This window comes from Adiantum capillus-veneris, chromosome 19 (genome assembly GCF_014529385.1).
Source record: "Adiantum capillus-veneris isolate H3 chromosome 19, ASM1452938v2, whole genome shotgun sequence".
NCBI classification, from domain to species: Eukaryota; Viridiplantae; Streptophyta; class Polypodiopsida; order Polypodiales; family Pteridaceae; genus Adiantum; species Adiantum capillus-veneris.
In genome coordinates this window covers 149,518,520-149,543,289 of record NC_140949.1, presented here as the reverse complement: position 1 = coordinate 149,543,289, position 24,770 = coordinate 149,518,520, and positions in this window count along the sequence as shown.

Sequence of the window (24,770 nt, the reverse complement as noted above, 5' to 3'; positions counted from 1 at the left end):
CCACACATGGGCGGATTGGAGGGTCCGATTTGGACTTATTCGCACAAGGGAGGCTGCACATGGCTGCCTCTCATAAGAGAGGGCAACCCTTTTGGCCTATAAAAGGAGGCCATTTCTACACACATTTCATAGTGTGAAGTTGATGCAACAAGGTGAGTGTGAGGTGGTGAGAGTGAAGCAAGGCGGGAGCTCCATTAAGGGTATAATCCCTTTGTAAACTACTTCTTGTTTTGAAGTACTAAAGCCATTGAGTGGCTGCTTTCCCGTGGACGTAGCCCACATTGGGTGAACCACGTATATCGTGTGTACTCTCTCTCTCTCTCTCTCTCTCTCTCTCTCTCTCTCTCTCTCTACTCTATAATCTCTTGTGTGTGAAATATATCTCTCTCCATTAAGTAATCTACTCAAATATCTATTTAGCTACGTCTTATTTCCTAACAAGTGCATCGGCCACTTGATTGTGCTTACTAGCAATGTGAGAAATATACAAATAGAATTTTGAAAGAAAAACTTTCCACCTCATTTGTTTATCGAAAAGCTTTGTTTGCATCGTGAAGTACTTGAGACTTTGATGACTTGTTTATAAAGTCCCCAACAGATAAGTGCTTCCATGTGTTTAGGGCATGTAGAATAGCTAAAATCTCTTTCTCATAAATTCCCAAGACTCATTCATCCGTATTGAGTCTTCGGCTCTCATATGCTATGGCATGCTCTCATGTAGATTCCTTGGATTAGGCCATGCTTTTATTGCCTCCAACTTAAATTTGATGGATCCATATGGGTACCATCTTGAGAGATAATATGACCTAAGTATCGAATCTCTTGAAGGAAAAAATTGCTTTTCTTTTGATTGAAAACAAGCTTGTTCTCCCTCAATGCTTAAAAAATCACTTGGAGATGTTGCTTGTGTTCCTCCAAGGACTTTGAGTAGATGATGATATCATCAAAGGACACTACCTCAAATTTGCGGTAGGGTCTAAATATTTTCTCCATTAAACAGTTTAACATGGCTTGTGCATTGGTCAAGCCAAAAGGCATGAATAGATATTCATAAAGACCAAACATTGTACGAAACACGGTCTTTAGGATATCTTCATCCACTATCCTTATTTGATGACAACCACTTTTAAGGTCAATCCTACTGAAGTAGGTAGAGCCTTGTAGCTTATCAAACAGATCTTCTACTAGAGGCACGAGAAATCTTTCTTTTTTAGTGATATGGTTTAGTGCTCGATAGTCCACACACATACGGTATGTACCATCTTTCTTTTGCACTAAAAGGATTGGAGAACAAAAGGGAGAGGAGATAAGTTTCACCATCCCTTTGTCTACCAATTCTTGTACTTGCCTCATGATCTCCTCTTGTTGATCTTGGGAAACTCGATAGGGAGGCTTGCTAAGTGGTGAGCTTCTTGGTAGGACCTCAATTCGATGGTCATCATCCCCTCGTTTTGGAGGTAAGTCCATAGGGATATCATAGATAAAAACATCTTGGAATCCATTTAGAAAAGTAGACAAGTTTAACTCTTCTTGATTCCTACCATTTTCATTTGATAAATCATTATCGTCATTAGTGGATTCTTTGACAAAAATCATATACGTAGAAACTTAGCTTTTCATTGACTTATCAAAAGCCGGTGAATTTACAACTGGTATAGTACGGCCAGACTCACTAGCATCTATATACATGCTCTTTTCCCTGTAGGTGAAGTAGATTCTCCTGTCTAGACCGACTAGTGTCAAGGAAGTCCAGACGTTCATGGGGCATTGTGACTACTATCGTAGATTTATCTACATGTATGCTATCAATGCAAAACCCATTTATGGCCTTATTACTCATTTTGAATGGACAAATGAATGTGAAGAGTCCTTTCAAAAGCTTAAACAGGCTTTGACATCATCACCTATATTGAAGACTCCAAACTACAACAAAGTTTTCTATGTGCATGTCGATGCTTCAAATTTTGCTATTGGTTGTATATTAGCTCAACGAGGAGAGGGGGAAATGGATTTTCCTATCTCTTATGTTGGTAGATAGCTAAACCTAGAAGAAAAGAAATACACCACAATGGAAAGGGAAGGCCTTGGAATAATGTATCCGGTTTTAAAAAAATTGACACTACTTATTAGCTAATAAGTTTGTCTTTTTTGTGGACCACCAAGCCTTACTCTATTTAGTAAATAAGCCATGCAACACGGGAAGGATAGTAAGATGGTTTATCATCCTACTAGAGTTTGATTTTACAATGGTAATCAAGAAGGGCACCTCAAATCAAAGAGCAAATTACCTATCAAGGATCACTTCAAGGGAACCTCCAAAAGAAATAGATTATGATTTTTCAAACGCTTACCTTCAGTAGAAATGATTCCTAGATGGTTGGAAGATCTTGTCTCTTTAATGACCATCACTCAAGTAGATTTATAGATCCCACTTCCAATCACACCACGATTGATAGAGCAATCAACTGCTAGCTGGAAGGTTGTATTGGGAAAACAAAGATGGGATTCTACTTCTACCCATTAGCCTTGAAGACAAGCAAACTACTTGAATCAAGCTCATAGCACAGTAGTAGGGATTCATTTTTTGAAAGATCAAAGCTTGCCACGATCAACCTAGTTAGGAGTTTACTAGCCTACTGTGAAATAAGATGTTCATGCCGCCTATGTGAACTATTGTTCCCAGTGTAAGGAGAAAGCAACCATTCTACACACCACATTATTCCAGATTTCTGTAACACCAAGATGGAGTAGATATTTGGTAGAATAATTCCCAGAAGACATGAGCGAATGAAGACAAAGAGAGATCAAGATTAAAGCAGCCAGCTATGTGATAGTCGAGCATAACATCTATAGACAAGGAAAGGACTAACATCTTAGACTATGTGCCAACAAGGACAAATACCTTCCTATCTTGGAGCAAGCGCATGCCGATCTTGCACGAGGTCATTTCTCCCATGAAACTATGGTTAGATCTATATTGATGGTGTGTATCTGGTGGCCAAATCTATTCACTGATGTGAAGGAATTTGTTCGACGATGTGACTCTTGTCAACGAGAAAAAATGCCAACTAGAATCAACAACATGCCATTGCGACCTATGTTTGGAGCACACACGTTTTCTAAGTGGGTATAGACTTTGTTGGTCCAATACAACCACCTTCATACAAGACTCATGCTCAATACATTATTGTAGCCACAAATTACTTGACCAAATGGGCCAAAGCAAAAGCTATTAGGAAGAACGATGCTCAAATACTGCAACATTCTTATATTTACGTGGTAAGGACTTCCTATTGTTCTTGTGAGTGATTGAGGAACACACTTTCTCAAGTAAGTGATAAGAAATTTGTTAAATGAGTTTATGGTAATCCATAACAAATCCACACCCTATCATCATCAATTAAAATGGTCAAGCCAAACATACAAGCAAGATCTTGAGCTCATTGCTTACTAAGATTGTAAGCTCAGGAAGGACTAATTGGGAAATGGATCGTCATTCGGCTTTGTGGGTTTATAGGGTGTCATTCAAATTTCTTTGAACACCACTCTCTTTAACTCGGTCTATGAACTTGATGCTAAATTGCCAATGGAATAATTATTTCCAACCCTCCGAGTTTCACACAAGCTAGAATGGGAAGGTCACAAGTTATCATAACTACTTGAGGACTTGGAACGGTTAGATGAGCAGAGACTAGCAGCCATAACACATATATATGTGCCCAGAAATAGAAACAAAAACAGTTTTTTTATTCACACTTGTTAACAAAGGTCTTCAAACAAGGTAAATTGGTATTGGTTTACTCATTGAAAACACTACATCTCTAAATACAAGAAAAAGGGACATGGTCCTTTCATAATCGAGAGTGTTTCTCCAAGTGGGATACTTTAATTGGCCACCTTAGATGGGAAAATTATAGAGAATTGGATTAGTGGATGTCACCTTCGAAAATACCATATGTCATTGACTAATGATCTCTTGCAAAGAATGCATGCAGCAAAAGAACGAAAGATTAAATGACAATAGGTGATTGAGGAAGCTCAAGAGGAAGCATGCATTCAAATTTTGAAGAGAAAAGCTGCAATGCAACCAATCCTTGAAGTTTTGCCAATCAATACCTTTAAGATGCACCATCACTACTTTACTCAACCCTTAGCAGAAGATGAAGTGGAAATCAATGATGAATGGTTAAATGGATTGAATATGAGGATCACAATTACATTGAAGGATGGGTTCAAAGTTAAAGCACAAGCCGACACAAGTGCATGACTCAATGCAGTAAACTATTCAACTTACAAAAGGGTAACAACCCAATCATTGAAATATTGTAGAGCTAAAGTCAAGGGTTGTCATAAGGAATTCACACCAACATTGGGGTTGATCAATCTCAATATCTTTGTGCATGGATTTTTGTGCCCACACATGTTTGTCTGCTTTCTTGATGAACATATGAATGAAGATATTGTCCTAGGACTCCCATGGATGAGAACGTATAAAGCTCTACAGGACTAGGATGACAAGGTTCTTGAATTGACACTCAAAGGCGGACAGTTAAGAGTACCATTTGCTGACAGTCGTGAAGAGTGGAAGGTTTCTCTCAAAACTCCAAAGCTACCAAACAACAGGATCAACCCAGCACCACCGTTTACTATCCAACACCAAATCCATCCTCATAATACCGGCATGTAAGGAACCAGGCAATTTTTTGTACCAAAATCTCAGCTCTAAGCATGTATGGGTGCCTAAGCAATTGTTGAATACTCAACAAAAATCACAACTAGCACCTCCCTATCAGCCACAACAAAGGTCACCAAAGTTATATCCAAAGTAGTAGCTTGAAGCCAAGCCCCAACCAAAGATGGTGTAAAAATGGCAACCCAACGAAACATCAAGCACAGTAAGGTACAAGTGTATACCAAAGCTTCAGCCATTACTAGCACAACCACCTACATCATTGGTAAATACTTCAAGGACCACTGACTGTTGTACACCAAGAACTATCAAAGAACGAGGGCAATTGCTTCAAGATCTAATCTTCAAGAGAGTCAACCAACATGATGCTTCATCATCGGCAACTCTTGAGCTCAACGCTCAAGACCCACCTCTTGCACCACATAGTGTTTTAAATTACATTGACCTCAATGTTAGGGTAAACCTCCTCATGGGAACTATCCCTTTCCTATGACACATAATGTATGAGGCATAGATGCATGCATACATGTACGACCCATAAAGACCCCATTAAATGAAGTCCACAAAGACTTCATTTAAGAAGGTCCATGATCTCTATCCTCTAGAAACCTAGCTTTTGGCTAAAAGCATTATGTATCTTGAACACTCTAATCTAATGCATTGATGTCTGTCTATTATTGCATATACATTGAGTCTGTGTACTGTTAGTAATTAAATCAATTATACCAATTGTCCACTAATACCTATACACCCTAACCAGTTATCTTCTCATGTGGTATTAGAGCACATGGTTAGTATTAAAACTAGTTAGGAATTCATTGTTTTCTCTAAAGCTAGATGAAGTGACCCTTTATCACTTGATGGATTGGAGTCAAGTTCTTGCATATTAGGTGCATTTTTTAGGTCCCTTGATCTCTCATTTCTAGCATAATAAAGGGAGCCTCGATTAATCTTGTAGAGTTTGAAAGAGGGAGGCCCGGAGGTAGTCAAATAGGATTTTGGAGGCTTAGCTCAGTTACTAATTGCGCTTTTATTAAAGTCAACCTTTCCTAAAGGTAGTGTATCCAAAAATCAACACGTCTTCTGCTACCATAGAAAATGCTTTTGTCTTGATTTTGCCATAGCCAAAAGAACCTTTTTTGGTACAGTGAGAAAGATAAGCGCATGAATGGGCTTGGAGTGCAGCCTGTTTCACAAGTAGGAAAATATTGCCCTCTCGTCGTCAACCCTACTTTCTCGTCTCAACGCCCCCATTCTCCCAGCTGTGGGGTTCTTTTGACAAGGTTTCCAGCAGCAAATCGGAGCCCACCTTCTTCAATTCATGTAGATTTTGGTCAAGGTAGCAACACCATCTCTACAAACAGCTCCCTTCTCCTACCTTGGCAATGCACCAGCTGAAGGCGTTCATTCAGGTAACTACTTCGATGCACTATGGTAGGCATGGGCGGGGCCTCTTGTCTTTGTACCAAAGCAAGGCAATTGTGTGTGGTACTTTCTTCAAGGTCACACGGAGCAGGTTGTTGCATTTGCACAACAAGTAGTTAACTAGCTTCCCAATTTCATTTCTCTAGCTTTCGAAGCCTACAGCCGCATCATCAGTCGTCCACTTAGTGATGAACCAAACACAAACGAAGTTTTTCGTTGGATTGTTCTACTTTGGGAAGAGCCTATGCCTAAGGTTGATAGCTCTTTGGATATTGTCAAAGATGAACATGTAGATGCTCAAAGTTTAGTTCGCTTGTTCACAAAGATTTGAATTATTTCCTCAGGCACTCATGGTGGCTACTCAGTGCTCAAAAACATGCGGAAAATTGTCTCTCTTCTTTGGATATGTCTGAGCACCCTCCTTGCCGAGTTTTTTTTTTTAAGGCACATTACATTTGCCCACAATTTAGCAATGTATGAAACATTTAATTCTCAGATTATCGAAGGCTCTAGAAGATCCAAGCCATGCACATGCATAAAGCTTTTTCTACATTTGTATAGATTTGCATCTCAACGTAGCAAGGAGTCCCTCTATTGGTAAGACTCCAAAGCTTGTAATAAGCATTCTACTTAGGTCTTGCATCTAAATAAGAATGAGCACGAAGCTCCTTGCACTCGCGTTCAAACATGAAGGACACAACTACAAATTTGAAGACATGAAGAAGACGAAGAGCATGGGACACATGACAAATACACAAAAAATCAATCAAGCATGAAGAACACAACTATGACAAATGGTCTTAATTCCTAGTATGATTATGATGTACTCTATAATAGAACCTAGGCATGATTAAATGCCCACCTTGTGAACCATAGAGAGATGTATCATGTTGAACCTCCTATGATGTCTTAGTGGACCATCTCAAACTCTAGATGAATCACTGAAGAGTACCATGATTAGGTTTAAGGGGGAGCTTGTTAGGGTAAACCTCCTCATGGGAACTATCTCTTTCCTATGACACGTAATGTATGAGGCATTAATGCATGCATACATCCATGACGCATAAAGACCCCATTAAATGAAGTCCACAAAGACTTCATTTAAGAAGGTCCATGATCTCTATCGTCTAGCAACCTAGCTTTTGACTATAAAAGCATTATGTATCTTGAACACTTTAATCTAATGCATTGTTGTCTATTATTGCACACATTGAGTCTTTGTATTGTTGGTAATTAGTTCCATTATACTAATTGCCCAAGGAATGCCACTAATACCCATCCACTATAACCATTTATCTTATCACTCAATAGCATGGTAGAGACAACCTTGGCTATGCATAGAAACGACTTAACTACCCATGCACTGCACCACTCGGAATACACTCTATCGCCCCATAGGAATCGGACAAGAAGGGAGAGAGGCATTCTTAATGCGGACCCACCTAACTAAAATAGACCAGAAAAGGGTAGTGTTTTGAAGTGTTTGTATGTTAATGTGTGAGTTCTTGTAGGTCAAAAGTAAAATTCCCTTATAAGTAAAGAGAACAAGGACTATGTAATATGATAACCCTTGTGTGTGTGTGTGTGTGTGTGTGTGTGTGTGAGTGAAAATTGTAAATATTGTCAAAAAAGTCAAAATTATTGAATTTTTAACTCTTTTTGCGTGTTTTTTGGCCAAAAAAGTGATCAAAATGGAGAAACCCATAAAAATATGGTTGAGTCTAGTGCTTATGTCTATTTAGGTGATTTTTGGATTGATATTCTAATTTTTGAATTATCCTAGCATTTTTCTTATAATTTTTTAATTATAAAAAAGGATCAAAAATAGAAAATAAATAGTAAACAAACTTAGATGGAGAAATAGAAGATACCCTAATGTTCAAGAAGGGAAGACGAACGAGCATGTCAAATCTTGTTTGAATTTGATGACGGTGATGGAAAATCTAAATTGGGCCCACAATGCTTGATTTGGCGAATTTCTTGGAAAAGGAGCAATCAAAATTCAAACGACAAAAATTTTGGAAGGAAAGTGTACTTCAAAAATCTACTAGGACTAACCAAGTAGTTTGAGAGGAAATGAGTCAGAAAGCCTAGGTATGTATAGCCCAGGTAGGACAAAATTAGTCCCATGTCTACTTTGACCTCTTGGAAAGAGCTCTCAGACCTTATTTTTTGCACGCTTTCGCCTACTCCCACCGAGACATGAGGGGTATGTTCCTAACTTACTAACGAGTCTATCTGAACATGTTTTTGGGGTCGAGATAGCTCAAAAAAACCCTAGGTTAGCAGAGCCTTCCTAAGATAGAACAGAGAAAAATGATCGTAACTCCTAGATTTGTGGACCAAATCATACCAAACCTGAAGGGGGGAAATAGCGACCACTTATAGCACATCCCCAATGAGTCATATGACCATTTGACTTAGGGCTAGGGGTCTATAGCTAATAAGCTGAAATTTGACCCGGAGTTGGAATTGCATTGTGACTTCACAGAGAGCTTCCCCATAGGTGTCATAACCAATGTACTTAGGTGGAATCGAAAGGAAAGCTTAGTTGAGGCGTTGGACACAAGAAATGGGCTTGGATTGCGCATAACCATATACACAAGTAGAGAACATAACCATATACGCAAGTAGAGAACAAGCCAGCTCAAAACGCATCCTACGAGAGAAACTGTCTGCAAAATATTTGCAAAAACCTGTGAAACCTGTGACTGTCTATTTGTAGTCACACAAGCATACACAATCACAATCCTCACTCCCGCGATAGTGGGTACAAGAACACCAAACCGTGTCCAAACAGACAAAATCTATCAAAATCTATCAAAGTGAGAGTAAGCACACGATCACTGTCAAAGAGGGAATATATTGACCACTGTAGAAGATGGCATAACCCTGCAAACTTCTATGGCAAGAAGATGGGAAAAAACAAACAAAATTTCTTTTGCAAAATGAGTCAAAACTCAATGCAAACCGCAAGCCAAAAAACTGCAGATAACTGCCAAAGTGGGAGTCAACTCGACCACTATACCATCAGAGAGAAAACTGTGAATATGTGCAAACCATGGTGAGAATCTGGCAAAATCCGGCCGAATCTTCCCTTGAAACTGAGTGAAAACTCAAAAAATCTGACCAAATTGCATGAAAACTAGACACACAATGTCTCAATAAACAAATCCACAAATGGTCTACATACGCGGCCAAAAGCCTGGCAAACTGGCTCACTCCTGACCCAGTGGCTCTATGGACGTCTACCTGTCCAAAAACACTTGTAAACCTATAAATTTGCTACCTGCAAGTTATAGCAGCTCATGTTGTATCCACGTATGCATACATAGCATGAAACTACACCAAACTGTGTAAAAAACTACTCTCTAGTGCTTCATACAAGCTACGCTGCTGCAACATGTGAGCAAAACTGCTGAAAATTGGCAACTACTACCTCATTGATTGGTAAACACATTGATCGTAAAAACCCTATCAAGAGATGTGTGCGCTCAAGGGAGAAATCCGCTCTAGAATGGTCGATCAGAGCCGTATCTATTGGAATGTGTCGTTGAAGCCGAAACTAGAGATGACCGTCGAAGTCGTAAAGCCGGGGATGGCCGTCAGAGCTGTCTTCCACCACCGGGCGGAAGTGCCAATGCCATGGCTGTCTGTGCTCAAAATCAAGAAAACACTCGATGTCGGCTTTCGCCGACACCGGGCAAAAGTGCGCTAGTCAAATAGCCGTAAATCGGTGTCGAAATCAATGGGCAAATCCGAGCCGTCAATCCTCGAGGCCATAGACAATGCTAGAAGACCGAACTCGGACCGATGCCAGATAACGTTGGGCTTACGTGCCCGCACATAGCCAGTGTGTTCTCACACAGTTCGCTTTCTCTCAATTTCCTTTCACTCTCCAAGCAGTTGTACACCAAACTGTCTTGAAAAACACAGTCTCTGTGTTTCGATCCACCTGCACTCCGAATCAGAAAATAATTTTTCTACAAAGTTGTAGATTTTGAAGAGATCTACATTTTGATAAAAAAAAGTTTTGAAATCGAAGCTTCCTAGCTCAAGCTATGGCCAAAATACTGAACAACTATCAAGCTGCCAAACCTAAGCGACCTGCTTCTTAGTGTCCCTAGCTCATAGAAAACTTGATCTCTCTCTCTCCCCTTTTTCCTAGTGGAGTGTAAGCTCATGTTACCTTGATCTCTGAGTACTTTCCAAATCCGTGTCAAACCGCCTTCAATTCGATGCCGCCAAGCACCGAGCTGCGTCGCCACACCGAGAGATCGCCGCCACTGCCTAGCCGTAGCTCTGATACCAATTGATGAGTGCGTGTATGCACACATGCGTACATGCATGCGCTGTGTGGTGTGTGCAGGGAAAGGGGAAGATCACAAGCCGATATGTGTGGAGCAGCCTCACAAGACTCAAGATGAGGAGCTCCTGATTCTCATATGTAATGAAGAATAAGGGTATGTACACACGTGGGTGGACGGCCGGACACTGGACGTCCGGGCGGTCAAAAGACGTAGCGCCTTTACCCCAACAATAACATCACCATGAGGCTTAAAAAGCACTCAAAGTGAACATAGAGTCAGAAACTGAAGGTATATAGAAAGAAGCTATGGTGTGGGAATAGAGAATTATCCACTCTGCAAATGTCGCCCAACTCGCATCCAAGCTGATCATAGAAATATGGCACTAGTAGTCTCTCCCATTCCCACTCATTAAGCACTAAATCCTCAAAGTAAAGGAGAGACTAGTCAAAGATCAAGTGCAGATAATGCCAAACCACACCCCGCTTGAAGGATGTATTGGCTAAAAACGACAACCTAAATACCTCATCCTCTACACCAAGGCTCCACTTGATATGAGGAAGGACCCCACCTTTTTCCTAGTGCCTGCTAGTTTGAAGCTATGGTGGGTGTAACCTACTACAAGCCATGGCAATAGAGACAGTAGAAGCAGAGAAAACAAGAACGAGCGAGAGAGGAGAGCAGACTCGACTTGCAAAAAATAATGCTATGCTTGATTGTTGTATCCTTTGTAAACATTACAATATATAGCCCAAAAAAGGCTGCCATGCAAAACTCAACTCCAACTAAACCTTCCTGCATGCTTCATAAAGGGGTAATTCCCACAGGTTAGACAATCGATCACCAGGGCTTGAAACCCCAACAGTGCCAAGAGTGTGGAGTTGGGGTAGCCATCAATTGCTCTTAAGGGAACATCCAACATGGTTGAACTACTCACGATCGAGTCCCCCAAAAGGCAGAGTTATGTAGGACTATATGATCCAGACTCTCTCAAAAGTAGTAGAAGTATTCAAAAGGATCCCATATCTGGCATGCATCATGTTCATTAAAATTGCAAAGATGCTTTTGAGACACACACACACACACACACACACACACACACACACACACACACACACACACACACACACACACACAGAGAGAGAGAGAGAGAGAGAGAGAGAGAGAGAGAGAGAGAGGGAGAGAGGGAGAGAGAGAGAGAGAGAGAGAGAAGGGGAGGGGATAGGGAGAGAGAGAGAGATGGAGGGATGGAGAGAAAGAGAAGGGGGAAGAAGTGGAAGGAGAGAGGCTGGAGAGAGGGAAGAGAGGCATCAACACTTTTCATCAAGCAGAGTAGACTGATGTTTTCATCAAGCAGAGTAGACTAACATGCCGTAGATGGCATTCCTTGAGGGAAATCAAGGGCTATGCTACGATCTATCAGATCAACCACTAGATAAAGGGCTTTATGGATTTTATGCTCACGTCATGTTCTTGCCCACCTATTATATGCAAACATTTGAAGAGGCATTCTACATAGGATCTTCAGTTTCAGACCCAAGATTTTTGGTCCACTGGTGGAGAATCTTCAAGCCAGGTTCATGGGCTACACAGCAATGGAGCCCAACACTCCTATAGACTTGCTATTCTTGGTCGAAGCAAACAAGAAACTCATAATCAAATATTATGATGCTCTCAAAGCCATGAAGAAGCAAAGACATTCCGATAAGCCGAGCACTACCCAATCCCCTAAAGTTGTGTCGCGAACGACCCGGTCTAGGAGGGGGGGGAAGTTAGCACATAGCTAACATCGGGAGTCTATACACTTAGACTATGATGTATTTTTTCACTTTTTTGATCATTCTAGAAATCCATAGCCCTAAGCCGTTGTAATTCTTTTATTTCCAAAATCATTTTGTAACCATTATGTGATTATGATCCATACAAAGTGGGGCTACGCGCTTCTAGATTGTATCAAGGAAATCCTAGCCTGCAGAGAGTTATAATCTTTTCTCATTTTTGAACCCTAGACCTTTGGCTAAGGCATAAAAACCATTTTTTTAAAACCTAGAGGAGACTTTTTGGATAATAAGTCTGACGGGTGACCAAAATGGAGATGAGCTAGGCCTAACCATGCCCTTCTCAACTAACTCATGCACTTGCCGCATAATCTCTTCTTGTTGAGCTTGAGAAACTCTATAAGGAGGTTTATTAGGCGGCGGTGAACTTCCTAGAAGAAGTTCAATTGCATGGTCATCATTGCCTCGTTTAGGAGGTAGTTCACAAGGGATGTCGCCAATAAAGACATCTTGAAACCCCTTGAGAAAATTTAATAACTCTAATTCCTTGTGATCATTTATATTTTCTTTTGCTAAAGCATTACGTTCATTTTGAAAATATTTCACAAAAATCATGTACACGGAAATAGAGCTCTTTATTGACTTATTGAAAGCTTGCGTATGTACAATGGGTATGGTGTTACCCATTTCCTTACCATCTATGTACTTTTTCCCTATACTTAAAGTAGATTTTCCTTGCAGGGAATTTAACATCGGCAGCCATGCAATCAAACCATGGTGCGCCTAGGATTACATCCTCATGCTTGAGAGGAGAGATAAAGAAGTCCTCTTTGTCCACATAGCTTTGGATATGGAGCCTTAATTTTCCAATTAAGGGAGTGACTTAAGCTTCTTGCCCCTTGAAAGCACCATCTGCAGCGGCGGGCGGGTAGGACATCTCCCATCTCATAGGCTTGGATGCCTAGCTTGGTGGCCAACTCTGTGGATATGAAATTATGAGTAGAACCATGGTCAAAGAGAATAAAAGTATCATCTTCTCTTACCTTTCCCCAAGCATGGCACAGAGGAAATCCTTTGTGGTGAGCTTCCTCTTCTTGGATTTTGACCAAGGTAGCTCTAGGAGGCTCAGGGCAGGTGTTCTTTTGGGGACAAGCGCGGTACGCATGCCCTTGCTCGTCGCACTTGAAACAACAGTTATTCTTGCGATAACGCTCAAGCTCTTCAGGAGAGAGTTTTTTTTTGCCTTTGTAAACTCCCTTCTCCTTAGCTTTGTTGGAATTGCCCTTTATTAGTGCAAAAGAAAGACGTAACATATTGTATGTGTGTCGATTATGGAGCACTAAATAGGATCACTATCAAGAATAGGTTTCCCGTTCCATGGGTAGAAGACCTATTTGATACAAGGGTCCACCTACTTTAGTAGAATTGACCTAAAAAGTGGCTACATCAAATAAGGATAGTTGATCAAGACATTGTAAAGACCACATTTCGCACTACGTTTGGTCTTTACGAATATATAGTCATGCCTTTTGGTTTGACCAATGCACTAGCCACATTCAACCGCTTGATGGAGAAGCTATTCAGGCCTCACCGAACCTTTACTGGAGTGTTGATGATGTTATCATCTACTCTAATTCACTAGACGAACACAAGCAACACCTCCAGGTAATATTCCAAGTTCTAAGAGAGAATAAACTTTATGTTAATCAAAAGAAAAGTGAGTTTTTCTTACAAGAGATTCAGAATTTAGGTCACATTATCTCTCAAGATGGCATCCAAATGGATCCATCAAAGTTAGAGGTAATAAAAGGATGGCCTAAACCAAGGAATCTTCATGAACTAAGAAGCTTTATAGGTTTGTGTGCATACTAAAGACGCTTCATAGAAAAGTTCTCACTAATAGCAAGACCATTACATGACCTAACAAAGAAAAATGTTAGGTATACATGGTCTACCAAGGAGAACAATGCTTTCGAAAAGCTTATCTCTCAACCTATGCTTACACTACCGGATCTCTAAAAGCCATTTGAGGTCCAATGTGACGCTTGTGGTGATTTCCTTGGAGCTGTTTTGCTCCAAGAAGGACATGCCATAGCCTATGAAAGTCGAAGTCTTGACCCTGTTGAGCAAGCTCTAGGCATATATGAAAAGGATTTCCTTGCAGTTCTCATGTCTTAGACTCATGGAAACACTACTGATTGGGGACTCCTTTCATTCTGCGGACAAATCACCAAAGCCTTAAGTACTTCATGACGCAGACCAAGCTCTCCGACAAACAAATGAGGTGGGCAAATTTTCTTTTGCAATTTCATTTTCATATTTCTCATATTGTTGGCAAGCATAATAAAGTAGCCGATGCACTCTCAAGACGGCCGAGAGTGAATGAGGTTTCCATAGCAACTCACAATGATCTATCTTCTAAGATAGATGAGTATACTATTGATCCCGATTTTAAGATGTGATTTCAGCCCTTGCACTAGGGAAGAAAGAGGAACCATTTACTTTACAAGATGGTTATCTTCTCTATGGCAGTAGACAATGTGTTACTAACTCACTACGTGAGAAAGTAATATATGAATCTCATGCTCCTCCTTATGCGGGGCATAGAGGGATTCAGTCTAACCTAAAGGGGATTGAAACATATTTCTATTGGCCTACCATGAAGGCAAACATACAAGAGTATGTTTCTAAATGTGTGGTATGCCAAAAGACGAAGTTTGATAGAGGGAAGCAACCTGGATTGCTTCAACCTTTTCCAATCCCTAATTCACCATGGGAGATCATATCCATGGATTCTATCTTTGGATTGCCTAAGTCTATCCATGGGGATACGGGAATATGGACGATAGTAGACAAGTTCAGTAAACAAGCTCATTTTATACCTGTCAAAAAGACTATCAAAGCCCATCAAATGGCGACCCTCTTCATTTCACAAATTTTCAAGTACCATGGCTTGCCAATGTCCATAGTGTCGGATAGAGATCCTAGAATGACCAATAATTTTTGGAAGGGTCTCTTTGAGAATTTAGGGACAAGGCTAAATTTCTCTTCGGCCAATCACCCGCAAACGGATGGCCAAACTGAAATAGCTAACGTAACAATTCTTGATCTACTAAAAGCCTATGTAACGGAAGTAGATCAAAGATCCCAATGGGAGAAGTACTTACCCTTAGTAGAGTATGCCTACAATCACACTGTACATACTTCCATGGGAAAAGCACCTTTCGAGGTAATTGAGGGAAGATCAAAAAGTCCCTTGCTACTTAAGGTACACGCGAAGATCTTCGCTGCAGATGAGTATAGCCGAGACCTACAAGAATCTTTCCAAAAGATTAAGGATGCTATCTCTACCTCACAGCAAAGGCAAAAGGCCGTTGCTGATAAGCACAGAAGAGCCAAGCCTTTAAAGAAAATGATTGGGTCTTACTTAAATTTCCCAAGGCTCGATTAAGGCACACAACGGGCAAGAATCCTATGGGACACCAAAAGTACTATGCTAAGTTAGCAAAAAGGTACTATGGTCCCTTCCAAATTCTTAGGCTAATCAATGAGATGGCCTATCAACTCAAGTTGCCCAGCCATTGGCTCATACACAATGCTTTTCATGTGAGCCTACTGAAGCCTTACAAAGGAGAGCCACCTCAAGAACCAACTATTGAAGACCCACCGGAGATTGAGGACCAAGAAGAGGTGTTGCAGCCCGAGTCTATTCCCGACATGAAGACAAGGTATTAAGAGGCGGTAAGACTATCCGACAATATCTTATTAAGTTTAAAAATTATCCTTTTGAAGATGCTAGATGGATGCAAGGCATACAATTAAAGGATAACCTAAACCTTGTCAATGCTTACAATGCTTCCCTAGAGTAAGCAAATGTACAAATGTTAAAAATGAACAAATTTTTTGTCTTATAAGACTCTCTTTTTCTTTATTGTGCACAAAAATGAATCAGTATGCATGCTTAGATCAAGTTTGCGGAGACGACGTCTCCCAAACACCAAGTAGAGATTGTCACTCTACTATGGAAGATTGATAGGACTAATGTGCAGACATGCTTGCAGCAGCTTAGGCTCTCAAGCACCAAATGGATTAGTCATCCATTCTGGAACGATGTGGTACGGTAACATAGGGATCCTCTACCCTCTAGAAAAAGGACTAATGAATAGGCTTTATTTTCTCTACCCCATAGTGTTAACCCTCACATATCACGGACTGTATTATTTATTTGGTAGAGTCAGGTACCGGGCTTGTCGGTCCAATAGGAAAAGGGTAAGAGTGATCGCCGATGAGAGGCGCACTCTAACTGGAACATTCAAGGGATTAGTTGGCTAAGCATGGGCGCCCAAGTGTGAATGGGGCGAGCTCATATAAAAGTCAACTAAACCTAAAATTCACTCATTCTCTCATTTGTGCAATAGAAGAGTGCTCTTGCTCCATCTTCTTCTTCTTCTTCTTCATCTCTTTGTGTGTGTGTGAGAGAGAGAGAGAGTGAGAGAGGGAGAGAGAGGGAGTGTGTGGGCGATCGAGCATTACGAAGGCACGACGACGGTGAAGCGGTTGAGCGCGGCGTAGCGGCGTCTCCTTCTTCTTCGCGGCGAGGAATCCTCCACGAAGCAAGCGTAGAGCGGTGAGTGACACACCATCGCCTTCTTTGAGCTTGCTAGTTTAGGCTTGTTGTGTGCTTGGAGCCATTTGTGGCTCGCACACGGTGTATCGGCAAGTTCCTTGCATTGACACGTGCGACATACGCGCATATTTTTGGCGCCGCTGCCGGGGAATGCCATACACCAAGCTCGAGTAGCACTCTGTGCTTCTTCGTGGTGCAATTTCTATTGTAGGAAAGGTAAGGAAGGAGTGTGTGTGTGTGTGTGTTGAGAAGAGGGATTTGGTGTTATACTGTGTGTTTTTTTTATTAATGGAGTTTTCAAAGGTTCTGTGTTTATTCTCTGTGTATTAAGGTAGTTAGTTTTCTTTGTTAATAGAGATTTTAAAGGTTCTGTGTTTATTCTCTGTGTATTAAGGTAGTTAGTTTTCTGTGTACAGTAAGTAGGAAGTAGATTAGTGAGAGTTAATAGAGTGTGTTAGTGTGTAAGAGTAGGTGTATTCGTTAGAAGTAGGTAGAGAGAGTGTGTGTGTGCTCTCGCGCAGGCCGCGGCGGCCTTATCCTTTTTTTAAAAAATTTAAATAAAAAAATTTAAAGGTAGGACCGGAATCGAGAATATCTCCCAGATCCAAGCCCAGACCCAAGCCCAAGCTCACGCTCAGGACTAGGCCTCAGTCGCCTTTTAAAAAAAACGAATTTTAGCTTCACACGTACCTAAAAATTGATTTTTTGAGGACCAACGGAACGTCAGATGCCCGAAAATTATGCTGTAAAGCACACAGCGACCCTTTAAGTGATACGCTCGTTTTGAGCTATCACACACTTCAATCAAAAAAATCAAACATTAAAAAACATTCAAAAAACATCAAAAACAAGAAAAAATCAAGAAGAAAACGGGGTGCAAAACACCCACAAAACAAAGCAAGTAACCTTTGAGGGTACTTGCCGACACTTGTAGGGCACCCAAAGCACATGTATCTACGCTCTGGTCGTGTGCTAGAGTCCGAACAACTAGCTAGTGCTTCGATTTACGGGGGTACTCACTATCCTTCCACTCCAGGGTCTACGCCCTCGGCGGGGACCCAAGGTAGTGCAACTCAAGACCCAAATAGAGCAGCTAGCGACTCTTCCTCTGACTACGATATTATGGAAGAGCATCTTACACAAAGCCCCGAGGGAACAAATGAAACCGTACCTAGCTGGGCCCAACAACCTGGAACTAGTGTTTTTAGCCGTTTGATGGAAACTTTTAGTAGAGCTACGTGCTCTGAACCTACGGCTAGTGAAGTAAACGAAGGGGGTGGGGAAGTAGAATCACCATTCACATCTCCTGTAGACCCCACACTCCCTCAGAGTGTCCACATGGACATTCTACCTACATCATTTAATGAGGGCCCTACCGAGCTACCACCTTCCAAAGTCGCCTCTAAGGTAGCGGTGACTAAAAGTCAAAACACGGGAAGCAAATTGCATCCACCTCACGACAACCCTCTAGTACACCAAGTTTGAACGGGGTATTTCTCAATGAAAATTGGGAATATGACCTACACATGGAGACTTTGACCGACCTATACATGGGCTACACATACCATGTGGGTTGGTTAGAAGTTGTACAATCTACATCTAGTGCCACTAGTCTAGAGGAACAACAACACATGATCTGCAATGTCATCCATAGGATTATCCAGTCCGAGAGGCAAAATCGAGGAATAAACATACCTTCGACGGGTCCTATGCGATTTTTAGATACGGGCAAAGGGAAACAACCCACTCTATCACAAATGGAGACTCCCCCAGTGAGTCCCATCGATCCCCCATATGTTGTTTCGCCAGGGGTCTCAATGCAATCTGAGCCCACAAGTGACAGCTTTACTTTTCCAAGTCTAGCTCATCTTTCCCTTGATGACACCACGGCTACCATGCCTACCCCAATGATGGGCATGCCAAGAAACACGCCATGGACCTCGTTTGTTAGTAAAGCACCGCTACATGGTAGCTCAATGCCTGCAATAGTACCTACAAGTGCGAACCAATCGTATGCACCTATGGGTCCACGTACTCCTGTAGTCCCTACCCCTCCCATTGTTTCAACTCCCTATGCTCCACAACCACAATACACAAGTTCTTATTCCCATGGGACTATACCGGCTAGCATTAGCATGTCACATCCGACGTCTGCTATGCCTAGGGCCACTCATATGAACTATGGACCACCACATGGCACAACATCGTACCCAACGTGGAACCCAAGGGCTTCCTATGCGCCAAGCCCAATGCCAATACCTACTCCACATGTAGTCTCTGGAGCGCCTTCACCCACGGTGCCTGCTCACTTAGGTGACTTGGCAACATTTTCTCAAGCTATTAGTCAATCTATTGCTGAGAATATGCGTAACACGCCTGATAGAGAGCCTAGAAGTAAGGCAGTACAAATAGCCAAGCTCACACAAAAATTTAGTGGAGACGGGGATGTGAGGAAGCATATCGAAGTGTTTGAACAAATATGTGATTCTCTAGGAGAACACAATGACCTACATAAGAGCAATGCTTTAAGCCTAACCTTAAGTGGAAAGGTTGGGGATTGGTATAGAACCCTAAGGGTGGAAGAAAAAACGATTTACCCTACTCTTAGGAGACTATTCTTAAAGGAATACATATGAGAGGGGGTGCTTTGGGGTGTAGCCTCTCAGCTCCAGAAAGCCCAACGAGAGGAAGGCGAGTCGGTGAGAGACTTTATAAGTCGCTTGAAGCATTTGAATTCTCGTTGTAATCCAAATGAGCGCTTCAACAATAACCAATTGCTTGATAGATTCATTAGAGGGTTACGACATGAGGATATCTACAATGGCCTAGTCATTAGAGGTATCACCACTTGGGAAGCAGTCACCACCAATGCGATCCAATTGGAGGATAATTTAATGATTCAAGGAGAACGAGTGTCTGTGGAGCCTAAATCTATTAGCTCGCAAGCATCAGGGCATCAGCCAATGACCCTAAAACCTATTGCTAAGGAGCCAAAGATATCTGAGATGACTTTAGTAGATCTCACCAAGGCTATTCAAGAGAGTCTTAGAGACAATCGTGCTCCGCAAAACAATCATATGTATCCAAGAAGGGAGCAACAATGGTGCTCAGTATGCTATGGACCGCATAGTACCAGTGAATGCCCTACTTTTAGAGTAAAATTCAATGGGAACTGCAATGCATGTGGAAGGTATGGTCATCAAGCTAAGGATTGCATAGTATTTAAGAGCGCGATGGCCAATAGACCAACCTTAGCATGAACAGACACACCTCGAGTGCCTGCATTGATGCCGACCCCACCTCTTGAACAAACAACACAACACATGGTCCCTAGGGCCCAAAATGTTGTTCAAACAACACCCTTACCACCTCCAGTGCTAGGACCGCAACCACCACATCCGAGAATCACTTCTGTGAATCAAGTGGGTTGTGAGTCATCTATTTCTTTTTTGGAAGGCTATGAGGAAGATATAGATCCTAATATCGCCTATGGGATCGATGTGCTTGAAGAAAGTCCACAATACTACATGGAGGACTATTGGGGACAAGTCAAACCTGTATATTAAGTAGCTGCTCTTGCGGCAAGAGGCCAAAATATCAACTACACTGCTAAGAGACCACCTCTTCAATGCTATGAGTGTGGAGGTCCACATCGTGTAGCCGAGTGTCCTACTAGGCTACAAAAGAACGCCACACTAATGCAAACCAATCAAGCGAGCACGTCTACAATGTCGATACTCATGTGTAATCGATGTGGCATAGATCATTTGATTGCCCAATGTCCAAATAATCCAAATGCACCAAAGATCACGCCATTAAACTTGATTGAAGTTACCGAGGAGCCATCACCAAGTACACCCGTGGTACCAGTAAACGTACTCACACGATCGATGCTCCAAAAACAAAACTATATTCTTGAGGAAAGAGACACGGCATCAATTGCCCAATCTCAAAAAAATAAGAAAACATGAAGAAAGAGATCGCAAAAAGCAGCGAAGTCAGACCCCAGTTCAAAGACCAACATAGGGACTGGTGATGACCCCGTATATATGAACGACGCTGAAGAGGATTCTGATTCAGGTGAAACCATGGAGACCAAAACGACCACTAACATAGAAACCAACAAGGAGGATCTTCATGAGCCACAATGGCCAGGATCCAAAAAGAAGATAGGAACTTACCCAAACCCTACAGAGGAGATTGAGCGAGTCAAGCAATTAAGGAGTTTGGTAGAAGATACCCAAAGGGATCTAGAACCAGCACCTAGGAAGATCCAGATTACAGACACCGTGTTCCCTACGCAACAACAACCTCACCAAGTCCATAGACCCTTGGACATACCTAGTGTCATCCAAGAAGAAAGTGACTTAAAGTCATGGGAAAGTGGGCGTACTCACTTCTTGATGGAAAGAATGTTTACAGAGGGACTACCTGATCCTATCAAAGAAATGGACATCCCATCTTCCCCACGTCAAGGGACTCAAGGCCAAAAGGTGCCGTTAAACATTGCCAAATTGATGGATTTCATGTCTTCAGAAGTTAGAACCACCATCATGTCCAAACTATATAAAGACCCCGAGCTAGTCTCAGCTCTTCGAGCCTTCCTCAATGGAGAACTGAAGTTTGGGCTACCACAATTTGCACAGATGGATGGAGCTGAGGAGATGCCAATAGAGGAGGAATACATAGATCCACAACCCAACCTAGATGAGAACCTTGTTATAGAAATACCTGTTAACAAGTTGGGACAATACTTTGAGGGTGATGAATCCAATGCGACCATACCAATCACTACTAAGGGATTAATTGTGTAGGGAATCCTTGATGGTGGCACTGCGGTTAGCATTGTGACTAAAAATTGCTGGGAAACTATGGGAAGACCTCACCTTGCGACCACAACCATAGTAGTGAAGATGGCCAATGGGTCTATTGTTAAACCTATTGGGATGCTAGAAGATCTCAAGATCAAGGTCTTTGGACATAAAATAAGGATTACCTTTATTGTTATGGATTTCTCCAAACACACTATGGCATCGGAGATGATCTTAGGACGTCCTTTCATGAGGGAAGCAAAAATGGTGCATGACTGGTCTAAAAACCATGTCTACTTGCAGTTCCAAGATTATGTCATTCGAGTGGATCTTGTGACGGGTCGAGCACATCCTCTAGGAAACAGGTTTATAATCGATCATAGATCTGACACCACAGTTCACTCGGCCCCATTGCAGTATTGTTACACGTGTAAAGCGAACACTGATGTTGGGGAAGATTCTCCTTATATGGATGTACTACCTGGGATGACTGAGTCGGACAATGTGGATTGGGTCCACCGAGCAGCAACCATAGACACTTGGGGAAATAGGGGGACGACTTGGGTAACACCTGAGGGGGATGAAATACCACCACTTGTACCCTTAAACATGCTAGAAGCAATGCATATAGATTCTGATGATCTACAAGATGAAATTTTGACTGGCATTGAAACCAGTAGCGCCTCACAAGACTATAGCCCACACGATTTGGGGTCAGAATCATCAGTTGAAATTGACTCTGAGGACAAAGAATCTGAGTTAAATCTTAGTGAAAATGTGGGGACAAACCATTCAGGGCCCAGTGGTAACCTAGATAATAATCTATCCAAGGGAGAAGAAGCACAAGTAGTGATTCATCTAGTGAGTCTTCACTAGAAATCGACCGTAATTGAGAATTAAACAAGAAGAGTAAGAGATATAAGAGGCGAAAATATCAAGCAAATGTGCGTACTAGAATAAATGAAAAGAAATCTACCGCAGAATGGCTTAATTATATAGGGGCATGTGATGCTCATCGAAAGTTGGTAGATAACTGGGGTGAATACCTTCAAAGCGTTATGTGGTGTAGTCCACAACCCATTGACATCGCACAACTAGAGGCTACAGATAAGCCAAAGTTGAGCTGTACCATAAGGAGACGACAAAATCGAGATTTAGCTCAACAACAAAAGGAATCAGAAGTTAAATCACAGTCCACAGAACAACAAGACCCCACAGACTTACACCCTGCACCTGAACATTTCAAATCCTATACCACAGAGGAACGTAAGGTTGTGTATACAAAGGCTCAAAGAAAACCTATCGATGGGAGCAATGGAGTCTATGATGGTCCAGTGATAGTTAAGGAAATAGAGTTAGCAGACCCAGGAGAAGAGTCTAAACCTGTTTTCATTGCCCAAGATCTGACCGAGACTGAGGAGTGTGTACTTAAAGAACTTCTCAAGGAATTCAGGGATATATTTGCCTGGACTTATCATGATATGAAAGGTGTTCCACCTTCTGTGGTGCAGCACACAATCCCCATGAATAACATGGCTAAACCAATTCAGCAATGACCCTACCCAATGAATCCTAAATATGCAAAGATCGTTCAAGAAGAGATTGAAAATCTTGTGGAATGCGGATTCATATACCCTATTGAGCACTCAGAATGGGTGTCACCAATAGTGATTGTGCCAAAAAATAATGGGAAACTCAGAGTGTGCGTGGATCTCAAGAAGGTCAATGCCGCCACTAGGAGGGACCATTACCCCTTGCCATATTCAGAACATGTGCTTGAAACAGTTGCAGGGAAGGAAGCTTATAGCTTTTTAGATGGGTACTCTGGCTACAATCAAATCACAATTGCGCTAGAGGACCAAGCTAAAAGAGCCTTTATAACCAAATTTGGAGTGTTCGCATTTCGTGTTATGGCTTTTGGCTTAACCAATGCCCCGGCTACCTTTCAAAGATTAATAAACACTGCTTTTAGATAATATTTGAGGGAGTTTTGTGAAGCTTTCTTAGATGACCTTTGTGTTTATTCCTCTTGGAAAGAACATCTATCATGATTACGAAAAGTGTTTGAGAAGTGTAGATTGTATCGCATCTCCTTAAACCCTTTCAAATGCCAATTTTGGGTTAAACATGGAGTCATTTTAGGGCATATAGTGTCCAAAAATGGGATTTCCACAGATGAGAGCAAAATTAAAGCCATTGCTGAATTGCCACCACCTACAAACTATAAAGGAGTTCAAAGGTTCATGGGCCATGTTGGTTATTACCGATGGTTTATTTTAAACTTTGCCGAGATAGCTCGTCCTTTGTACAAGCTTCTTATTGAGTTCCAATGGACTACGGAGTGCGACCATGCTTATGAGTCATTGAAAAAGACCTTGACTAGCGCTCCTATTCTACGAGTGCCCGATTGGAATGTAATTTTTCATGTGCATATTGATGCATCGAACTTTGCTATTGGGTGTGTTCTAGCTCAACCAGGAGAACATAAACTGGACTACCCCATTAGCTTTGCAAGTCGTCAGCTGAATGATGTCGAAAGAAACTACACCACTACAGAGCGAGAAGGTTTAGGTATGATTTATGCAGTGAAGAAATTTCGCTACTACCTTCTGGCCAACAAGTTTGTGTTCTATGTTGATCATCAAGCCTTGTTGTATCTAGTAAATAAACCTTGTTCCACGGGAAGAATTCTCCTTGAGTTTGATTTTACCATTGTGGTGAGACCTGGTAAAAGACATGTCATGGCTGATCATTTGTCTCGCATACCCAATGGTGAAGCCCCTACTGGAGTCGATGATGAATTGCCTGATACTTCTCTATTCCTAGTCGAAACCATACCTGAATGGAGTGAGAAGATTGTGAACTTTCTAGTTAATGGTTTTCCACCCAAAGAGCTTCGTAAGGACATAGCTCGAAAACTGTTAAAAGAATGTGAACCTTACTCTCTCATTGCAGGAACTCTCTACAGGCTAGGGAAGGATGATATTCTTAGACGTTGTGCCCGTGAGGATGAGTATTTATACATACTGCAAGAAGCCCACATGGGTATAGCCGGAGGACATTTCTCAGGGGAACTAACAGCTAGAAAGGTGTTGCAATCAGGCTATTGGTGGCCAACCTTATTTAAGGATG